The sequence below is a fragment of the Cyprinus carpio genome, chromosome A15, assembly GCF_018340385.1.
Source record: "Cyprinus carpio isolate SPL01 chromosome A15, ASM1834038v1, whole genome shotgun sequence".
NCBI classification, from domain to species: domain Eukaryota; kingdom Metazoa; phylum Chordata; class Actinopteri; order Cypriniformes; family Cyprinidae; genus Cyprinus; species Cyprinus carpio.
Genome location: NC_056586.1, coordinates 6871934 through 6882285, shown reverse-complemented (window position 1 = coordinate 6882285; position 10352 = coordinate 6871934). Strand labels below are relative to the sequence as shown.

The 10352-nt window shown below is 33.6% G+C and overlaps 1 pseudogene; it reads left to right on the top strand.

Annotated features, from left to right (window-relative positions):
• Positions 1-272: 272 nt before the first annotated feature.
• LOC122147635 lies at positions 273-10049 on the top strand (annotated as a pseudogene).
• The last annotated feature ends 303 nt before the right edge of the window (positions 10050-10352 follow it).

Here is a 10352-nt window from a genome sequence, read left to right as displayed (position 1 = left end):
ACATTGTTTGCAATCCTTGTAAAGCTGTGTTTCTGAGACTGTTAAATTATTGCAGCTGCTAGCCATTTAATTAATTATTAAAATCCCTAATCCACTGTCTTTCTAAAATCTAAAGACTTTACATTCCTTCACATTGCACTCTACATGTAAAACAATGTGGCTTAACATATTCCAAGGTGATGATCCTTTTTTTGTGTGTGTGTGTGTGAAAATTAAATTATATTGTTTTATCTCTTTTTCAGGTCAGTAAAAGTATCCCTTGTGTAAGGAAAATGGGAAATGGCACATATTTTTATTTCATGTTGTTTGAAAATCTTGGGTGCATAAAATATGTTTTTTTCAGTTTGGGGTTTATTTTTTACTGTGTTGTCATATATTTCAATGTTCTTATTATTCTTGCTATATTTCTGGAAAAGACATTGCACCAACCCATGTACATTTTGATTTCATGTTTGTCCATCAACTCTGTATATGGTACAACTGGTTTTTTCCCAAGGTTACTGACAGAACCTGCTGTATGATACACACAGAATCTCATATGAAGCTTGCCTCATACAGAGGTTTTGGATTTACTCATATGCAGCTTTTGAGCTTGCGATATTAATGCTAAGGGCATTTGATAGGCTTGTTGCAATAAATAAACCTTTTGCATTACAACAACATAATTACCACACGTTTTCTAACTCTTTAATAGTTATAGCATGGACTTATCCAATGATTTTCTATTGTTTTGCTGGTCTTTTGACTGACAGGCTGAAAATGTGTGAATACACAATTTGTTTAGGTATACTGCCACAACTACGAAATTGTCAAACTATCTTGTGTGAACCATAATATTAATAATATTTATGGACTGATTTGTAACATTGACAATATCTTTATCCCTTTGGTTTTATAATTATATTTCCCTTATTGTCAAAATTATTGTAATTTGTCAAAGAAGCTCAAAAGAGTTTAGGAGCAAAGCTATCAAACTTGTATTCCACACATGTGGATATCTTAAATTTATCAGTTGCTCTTTTTTGTGAGCTTACTTTGAGTCGGTTTGTGAATGGGGAAATTCCTATAGAGCTGGCTGTTATCCTTTCACTGGAATTTATTGTTATACCACCCTTTGTAAACCCTGTTGTTTATGGTCTAAACTTTCCTGGTATCCGCAAAAAAATTAGACATCTTATAAAAAGCCTGCCAAATAGCCTGCTTGTTGTAATACTGTAGGTACACAGACAACAAAAGTTTAAATAAATTTGAAGACAATTGTTTAATCACTTCAATCACTCTTTTAAAGCAATGTAATGCCACTAGTATGGTTGTTTTAATATGTTGTTTTTCACCTCCTCTGACTTCTGTACAGAAATTAGCATATTTTATTCAGTTGTCCTTCTCAATAAATAAACATATTTGTGACAAAGTTTGGTAATACTTACTTAAAGCCATGAGATTGTTAATGCATTAATAAAAGTATTACATAATTTATGCTGTAACGGCATTGCATTTTTCATAAATAATTTTAACCAAAGTTAAAATGCATTATAAAATATGAAGGTTTGTTTGTTGTGTGCTGAAGTGTGCTGTTTGCTGAAGTGTGTCTGAATTCCTATAGGTGTTACCAGGAATATATCAGTTTTTTAGAATGTACTGAAACTGTGGTTACAATTATTCATGAGGTCATACAGTACATTAGAAAAAACTTTTATAATACATTCCTATATGAAGGCCTTTAAGTAAAGTGTTTTATTGAATTCCTAGTTACTAGTTAGTAGCAATTATTTTAACTGTATTATATATTCAAATAACTTAAAAAAATAATTGTCTTTTTTTTACTGGTGTAATTGTAATCTTTAGCATGTTCTCTCTCTCCTCTCTCGTTCTCTCTCTCTCTCTCTCTAAGGATTTCAGTTTTTAGAGGCTGCAAAAAGGCTGTCTGTAAACACACTTTATAACAAATAAATGCAAATCCTGATGTTGTGTAGTATAATTTCTTGTCAATTGACAAAAAAAAGTGAGTACTAAATTAATACTAAGAATATTTAGAATACTAAGGTTTATTCTGTTTTGATCAGCTTGCAGACAAAAAAGTAAAAAAAAAAAAAATTACTTCAAGCACTACACATTTTTGTGCTGTGCTGTGTCAAAATAAGAACAGATGGCACTATTGTACCTGTTGATCCTTGTTCTCTTTGTTTGGACAAAAGAAAAACAAATCTTTGCAAGATGTAATGAATGACCACACTTTGCAGTCTTTACACATAATGAAACATTTATCCTCAACATCCTCAAGCTTTTATGGTGGGCTCTTACATGTCCAAGGTAAAGAAAGAGAAAATATCATTGCTATTGATCATCAGTGGATGACCTGAGTGATTCTGCAGTGCTTTCACCTCAAGTGACGCATTTAATTGTTGCGCACTTAGAGGCACTCGATTGGCAATTTAGAAAGTACATTTCTGAAACTGAGTCCTTGTGAAAAGACAAGACATGGCTACAGTTTCCATTTAAAGACAATGCATCAGATGGATCAAATTTGACAGTGACAGAGCAGGATCAACTGATTGATTTAAGCACTGACAGTACATACAAAAACATATACGAGACAAGCCCTCTCGCCCAGTTTTGGATCTCCTGCCAGAAAGACTTTCCTGTGACAGAGCAGAAGGGCCATGATGAGGCCTTCTGCCTTTTGCCACAGCATATCTTTTTAAAAGTGCATTCTCTAAAAGTGCATCTGTGTGTGTGTGTGTGTGTGTGTGTAGTGTGTATTTTAATTATGTATATATAAATGCACACACATACAGTATATATTTATATTTTTTACTGTATATATTGAAAATATTTACATGTATTTACATTTATATATTTATATTCTTATATTTTATATATAAATATATTTAATATATAAACATAACTTATTTTTCTTAAATATATACATGCATGTGTTTGTATATACATTTACATTTAGTCATTTAGCAGACGCGTTTATCCAAAGCGACTTCAAAACTAACAAAAGAGCAATGATATAAGTGCTATAACAAGTCTCAGTTAGCTTAACGCAGAATATGTAGCACTTTTTTTATATATATATATATATAATAAAAAGAAACCGGTAGAATAGAAAAAGAATAGAGCAATAGTGTTAGAGGTCTTTTTGCTTTTGTTAATTGTATAATAAATAAAAAGAAAATAGATAGAATACAAAAAGAACAGAGCAGCTAGTGTTTTTTGTTTATTTATTTTGAGAAAACAAGCAGTTAGTAAATGAATAGAGTGCAAGTCTAAAAGGGGCACTTTTTTTTTTTAGAACAGAATTAGAATAGAGAGTGCTAGAGTTAGATGGTCAAATAAAGATGAAAGAGATGTGTTTTAAGTCGTTTTTGAAGATGGTTAAGGACTCAGCTGTTGGGATTGAGTTGGGCAGGTTATTCCACCAAGAGGGAACAGTTAATTTTAAAGTCAGTGAAAGTGATTTTGTGCCTCTTTGAGATGGCACAATAAAGTGATGTTCACTTCCAGAACAGAAGCTTCTAGAGGCACATAAGTCTAAAGTAATGAATTTAGGTAAAGGGGTACAGAGTCAGTGGTGGTTTTGTAGACAAACATCAATGACTTGTCAAGTCAAGTCAAGTCACCTTTTATGTATATAGCGATTTAAACAAAAAGATTGTGTCAAAAAGCAACTGAACAACATTAATTAGTAGGAAAACAGTGTGTCAATAATGCAAAAAAAAAAAAATGTTATATTAAAAATGTTAAACAAAAATATTTTATGTGAGCAGCTATTGGTAGCCTGTGCAAATTGATGAACATATATACATAATAAATATACACAGTGCACACATATATATTATGTAAAAAACTTTTATTTTGGATGCGATTAATCGTGATTGATCATTTAAAAACACTAATATAGGCCTATACATATATATATACAAACACGATTCCAAAAAAATTGGGACACTGTATTGTGAGTAAAAGAGGAACAGAATAATTTACAAATCTCATAAACTTATATTTTATTCACAACAGAATATAGATAACATATCAAATGTTGAAAGTGAGGCATTTTGAAATGTCATGCCAAATATTGGCTCATTTTGGATTTCATGAGAGATACACATTCCAAAAAAGTTGGGACAGGTAGCAATAAGAGGCAGGAAAAGTTAAATGTACATATAAGGAGCAGCTGGAGGCCCAATTTGCAACTTATTAGGTCAATTGGCAACATGATTGGGTATAAAAAGAGCCTCTCAGAGTGGCAGTGTCTCTCAGAAGTCAAGATGGGCAGAGGATCACCAATTCCCTCAATGCTGTGGCGAAAAATAGTGGCACAATATCAGAAAGGAGTTTCTCAGAGAAAAATTGCAAAGAGTTTGAAGTTATCATCATCTACAGTGCATAATATCATCCAAAGATTCAGAGAATCTGGAACAATCTCTGTGCGTAAGGGTCAAGGCTGGAAAACCATACTGGATGCCCGTGATCTTCAGGCACTACATCACATACAGGAATGCTACTGTAATGGAAATCACAACATGGGCTCAGGAATACTTCCAGAAAACATTGTCGTTGAACACAATCCACCATGCCATTCACCGTTGCCGGCTAAAACCGTATAGGCAAAAAAAGAAGCCATATCTAAACATGATTCAGAAGCGCAGGCATTTTCTGTGGGCCAAGGCTCATTTAAAATGGACTGTGGCAAAGTGGAAAACTGTTCTGTGGTCAGACGAATCAAAAATTTGAAGTTCTTTTTGGAAATACTGGGATGCCATGTCATCCGGACTAAAGAGGACAAGGACAACCCAAGTTGTTATCAGCACTCAGTTCAGAAGCCTGCATCTCTGATGGTATGGGGTTGCATGAGTGCGTGTGGCATGGGCAGCATACACATCTGGAAAGGCACCATCAATGCTGAAAGGTATATCCAAGTTCTAGAACAACATATGCTCCCATCCAGACGTCGTCTCTTTCAGGGAAGACCTTGCATTTTCCAACATGACAACAACACATACCAGACCACATACTGCATCAATTAAAAACATCATGGCTGCGTAGAAGAAGGATCCGGGTACTGAAATGGCCAGACTGCAGTCCAGATCTTTCACACCATAGAAAACATTTGGCGCATTATAAAGAGGAAGATGCAACAAAGAAGACCTAAGACAGTTAAGCAACTAGAAGCCTGTATTAGACAAGAATGGGACAACATTCCTATTCCTAAAATTAAGCAACTTGTCTCCTCAGTCCCCAGACGTTTGCAGACTGGTACAGAAGAGGAGGTGATGCCACACAGTGGTAAACATGGCCTTGTCCCAACTTTTTTGAGATGTGTTGATGCCATGAAATTTAAAATCAACTTTTTTCCATTAAAATGATACATTTTTCTCAGTTTAAACAATTGATATGTCATCTATGTTGTATTCTGAATAAAATATTGAAATGTGAAACTTCCACATCATTGCACTCCATTTTTATTCACAGTTTGTACAGTGTCCCAACTTTTTTGGAATCGGGTTTGTGTATGTATATATATATGTGTATTATATATATATATATATATATATATATATATATATATTATATATATATATACACACACACGTAATGAATGGGTTAATTGTCACTGCATTTAAATTATGTAATATACATAAAATTATAATAGTATACATTGTTTTTGTTGTTATATCTTGTAGGCCATTATTAAATAACATTAATTTATTTGACAAAAAAAAAAACATGTGAATAAATAGATCATTGACTGATTTGTTAATTTATTCATTGTTATTGCTGGTATTGGACATTGTTGTAATAATTTATTCAATATTTCTGAAAGGTGAAAAGTAAAAAATTATATTTAATAATATAATACATTAAATTGAGCATCAGCCACTGAAAAAGAGAACATATATCGTATGAGTCATATATAGATCAGTGGTGTCAGCTCTTTAGCACATGATTAATTCTAGCCAATGAGAGCTGAAACTGCTGGAACTCTGCATCGTTAATGAGCTGTCATTCCGGCTTCAACTGATAACGCTCAGCTCTGCTCAACCGAGTAAGGTCTTTAAATTTCTCAGTTAATTTCTGAATTTTCCATTACAATTTGTAAAATTCATCAAAATAGTTGTGAATAAATTAATTAATAGGAAATAAATTACACATTTTATTTTGACTATTAGTGTTGCTTGTGGCGTTTTTAAATGACCAACAGTTTCAACGGTCGACTAACTTAGCCCCTTCAGATCGTTTTCTGAGGTAATCTCTGGTAATATATCCTTTCAAATTGCACATGAATTCATTCAATTAACAATTTTTATGTCCATTTCGGTGTTAATTAAGTCTATTTTCCTTTGCTGTCTTGTTGTTGTTTTAATTACTCAACAGAGAGCAGTAATGTTAGGCCTAACTTACATAGCCTAACATTAATGGAGCTAAGTCCGTATAATGTCTCTGTTATAAAGTCCTAAATAGCAACATAAATGAGGATTTATATAGCATAATACAATACCTCGGCTACACATGCTTATTAAATCTCGTTATCATTAATGTATGGCTGTTCATAACTGATAGACTTCGGTAAACTCCGCCCTGACAGGTTACGTAACGTTACGACCGATTCGCAAACAATATAACGTTACATTTACTTTAAGATTATTACAAAGATACAGTCATTTTACTGTCATGTTAATGTTACTTAAAAAATAATAGATTATAAATATCTTTGTAGGAAGAGTTGCACATCCCACACACGAGCTGGCGCGAGCACAGAAAGAGAGAGAGTCATTACAATAGCCTACTGTATGTACCCATAAAGATGATCACTGTCAGATGTAATCAGCCATCAATAATTTAACAATCAATTATGAAAATATATTGTGAATGTAAAAATATAGCCCATAAAATATTAAGGTAACTTATTTGTGTAATTATGATTTCTCTTGACTGTATAGTTAATTTACATGTTCATTCATACAAACCTATGTAATATTTGAAGTAATTTTCAGATGCAATACAAAAAAAAAAAAAAAAAAAAAAAAAAACTGGATGGATGAACTGGATACACGAAACTTGTAAATAGTTAACAACAAAGCCTAGATTGGGCCCAGACTCTGTTGCTAAGTATACTATAATGTAAATGTGTTAACCCACAGTAACAAATTTTAATTTTTATTATAATTATAATTTTTTAGTTCCCTTCACTTTACAACAAATAGGCTACTTTAAATTTAACTATCAGAACAGAACAAGATTTAAAAAAATATCTAATGGATAAATATCATTCCTGTATATAATAATATAGGCTTAGCTATAAAAAATAGTAATAATTTAAAGTGAAACATAAGGTAAGGTTGGACTTTCCTCTCTCGGGACAAGTCCAAATGTTTTCATATTCGTGATGTTGCCCATTTGAAGCTTAATTATTATTCATTAGGTAAAATAGGCTTTGTAGTTCACATGTGTTTCAGTATTGACGGAAAAAAATCATAATGAGCAAAAATATGCCAGTGGACTGTTTCTCACGCCGAATGGCACGGTGAACGGCTGCACTTTTTCCAGTGAATATGTGCATGTGAGGCACCAGCGTGATCAAACAGCTGAAACAGAAAATACTAAATTTTTGGTCACACAGTAAAGGCATAATTTGAAAAATCAAGAATAATAGCGGAGTTAATAAGAATTATTTCTAAATTTGCAGTCTGTTTAATAACAATAGCATGCAGTAAGAGCCTTAGTGTAAAGGTCTTACTATAAATTTTTGATGCATAGACTGTAGCCTAAGACTATCCCATGTTTTGAAATTAACTCACTGTAAATTTTCTAATGGTTTTTAAGAATGTTACAACGTTATATTATAATGTTATTGTTGTTTTACTTTGTCCTTTAATCTCCGTTTACAAACCAGCATTTTACAAATACAGTCATTTTGGAATCCATCCCTGGCGGTAGTTTCGCGAATGATTTTAACACGTGACTGACTTGCAGTTAACGCTGCGGCCCTGCGGTGGCGGTACATGCAGTGGTATTAACTGGGTAATGGCTAATGGTATTACCCATTCTGGTTGTCCACCTACTGTATAACAGCGGTCGACTTGTAAAAAAAATTCAGGGGGGGATGTTGTGGTCAATTTCTTTTTTTTTTTTTGGGGGGGGGGGGGGGTGGGGGGTCATTGTCCTGTTTTCCTGTAGCTAATTTTACACAATGATTACAAAATTTGTATAAAAAGGTTTTTATTTAATGAAAAATTAACTACTATTTTTAAGCCTTATTTTCCTTCTGGGGTCTGAAATTGAGGAATTTGGTTCAATACTGCTAATTAAACAATGTTTTGCATATTTGAATTTTATTTGTTTTTTTTTTGCTTTTTTTTGCTTGTTTAGGTTAGTTAAAGATGACAATAAAATTGATTTATTAAATCATTCAAATCAAATGATTAATTCAAAATGGCTGAAACAAGTGAATGGACCGTTGAATCACTGGCTCAAATGATTAATTCAAAAACAGATTAATTCAAGGAATGAAACACCGTGTTGCTATACACTGTTGTATAAAATTATTAACATATTTATGTGCTGATATTCAGAAAACTACATTGCTTGTGCAATGAATATAAAAACATAAAAACTCATGGGTATTTTTTTTTCTTTCATTGCTTGAATTATAAGGGCATTCTAACTGCATTCTAATGGGCTTCATCACGCAGTGAATGCTTCTGGATCTCAAGATGTGTTTTTGTTTGTTTACTCGTCACACTTTTTTTTTGTTGACATACTCGTCAGTTCTCCTATCCTCTCTCAGTCCCTCACAGTCACACATACAGCACAATGACATTATGTCAGGGGAATGTCTTAAAAAATTCTAATCACGGAAAAATCATACCTTCTGTTGTCTTCTTTTTAAAGAACTTAAAATGTTGAGCTTGAACTATTTTGCATGAAAATGATGGAAGCTTGCTTCAGCTTACTGCAGCTTATTACAATACCGAGTTCTGATTGGCTATTCACCGTTATTTAGTCCGTGATTTATCATAAGGAGAGAATTTTAACATTTAATTTGCACAATAAATTTTACATAACACACAGCATTAATCTAAAGGGGATAGTTGGGGGGATGGTGGTTTCACAGGGGGGATGCTTTTTGTCATTTTTTTTCCAACAGCGAAACCATCCCCCGCACCCCACCCCTCAATTCGAGCCCTGTATATACAAGACATTTATATTATTCCACAAAAAATACTGATGTGGTGTACAATTGTGCTTATAGATTAATTTCCAAGCCAGCAATTTAATTGGGACTTTATCAACAGAAAAAATTCCATTTTAAAAGAAAATGAATGCCACCAAAAGAATTGGGAAATATATGTCACACAGTATCTTTATTTTTAATGTACTCAATTATCCATTTTATCTTAAAGAATTAAAAAGAGAGACTTCCGGTTATGGAGCACAACTGTTAGGTCATGCTGATTTGAGCTGACGCTAACTTTATTAAAAATAATCCTACAAAGGGACCAAAACGTACCCGAAGTGGTGAAAACTAAAAGAAATAACTCTGCAAGTGACCATGCCACCAAAAAACATAAAGCCGTGGGGAACAACCGAAATCTCAGCCACAAACTGGCTCTGACAACGTGGAACAAGGGAGCAAGCCGACAGCTAGCGAGCAGAGCAATGCTAACGGGAACGACTCCACAAACTCAATTCTCTCGGCCATCCAGTCATTAAGGAATGATATGACCAAGCAATCCTCCGATATGCTTGAAGCTATCAATGTTTTTAAAACAGAGCTGATGTCACATTCCAAAAGAATCGGCGAGGACAGGATATCGCAAACGGAGGAGGCTGTTACTACACTCCGGCAGAAGGCTAAGAAACTGGAACAGATGGTCGAGACACTAACCAACAAGATTCTAGACCTGGTGAGATCCATGGACATCAGGTACGGAATGCTCTATCCAGCTCACTTGATAGTGACCCATGCAGACAAAAGGCACATCTTCAAGACCATCTCAGAAGCGGAGGACTTCATTCGGGGGCTAAAAATCATCATGTAAATGAAACTAATTTGATAAATGTTCGAACTAATGTGCTGGTTCCCTTTTTGCTTCATATTCAAAAGGACAACTTCTGATATTACTAGTTTTGGCTCCCCTTCATTGAAGACTAAACCTGGCTGTTATAAATTTCAGATACTGTACAGGTACAGATTTGGAAATTTTAGATTTCTTTATGTCCTTTTTCCTTAGTAAGGGTAAAGCTTTTGGTTAATTCGTACTATTTTTAGCATTTAGCTACAGTTTGATTACAAATTTATATAGGGTTGCTTCACATATTGTTGATCTATTGTTTTCCATAAC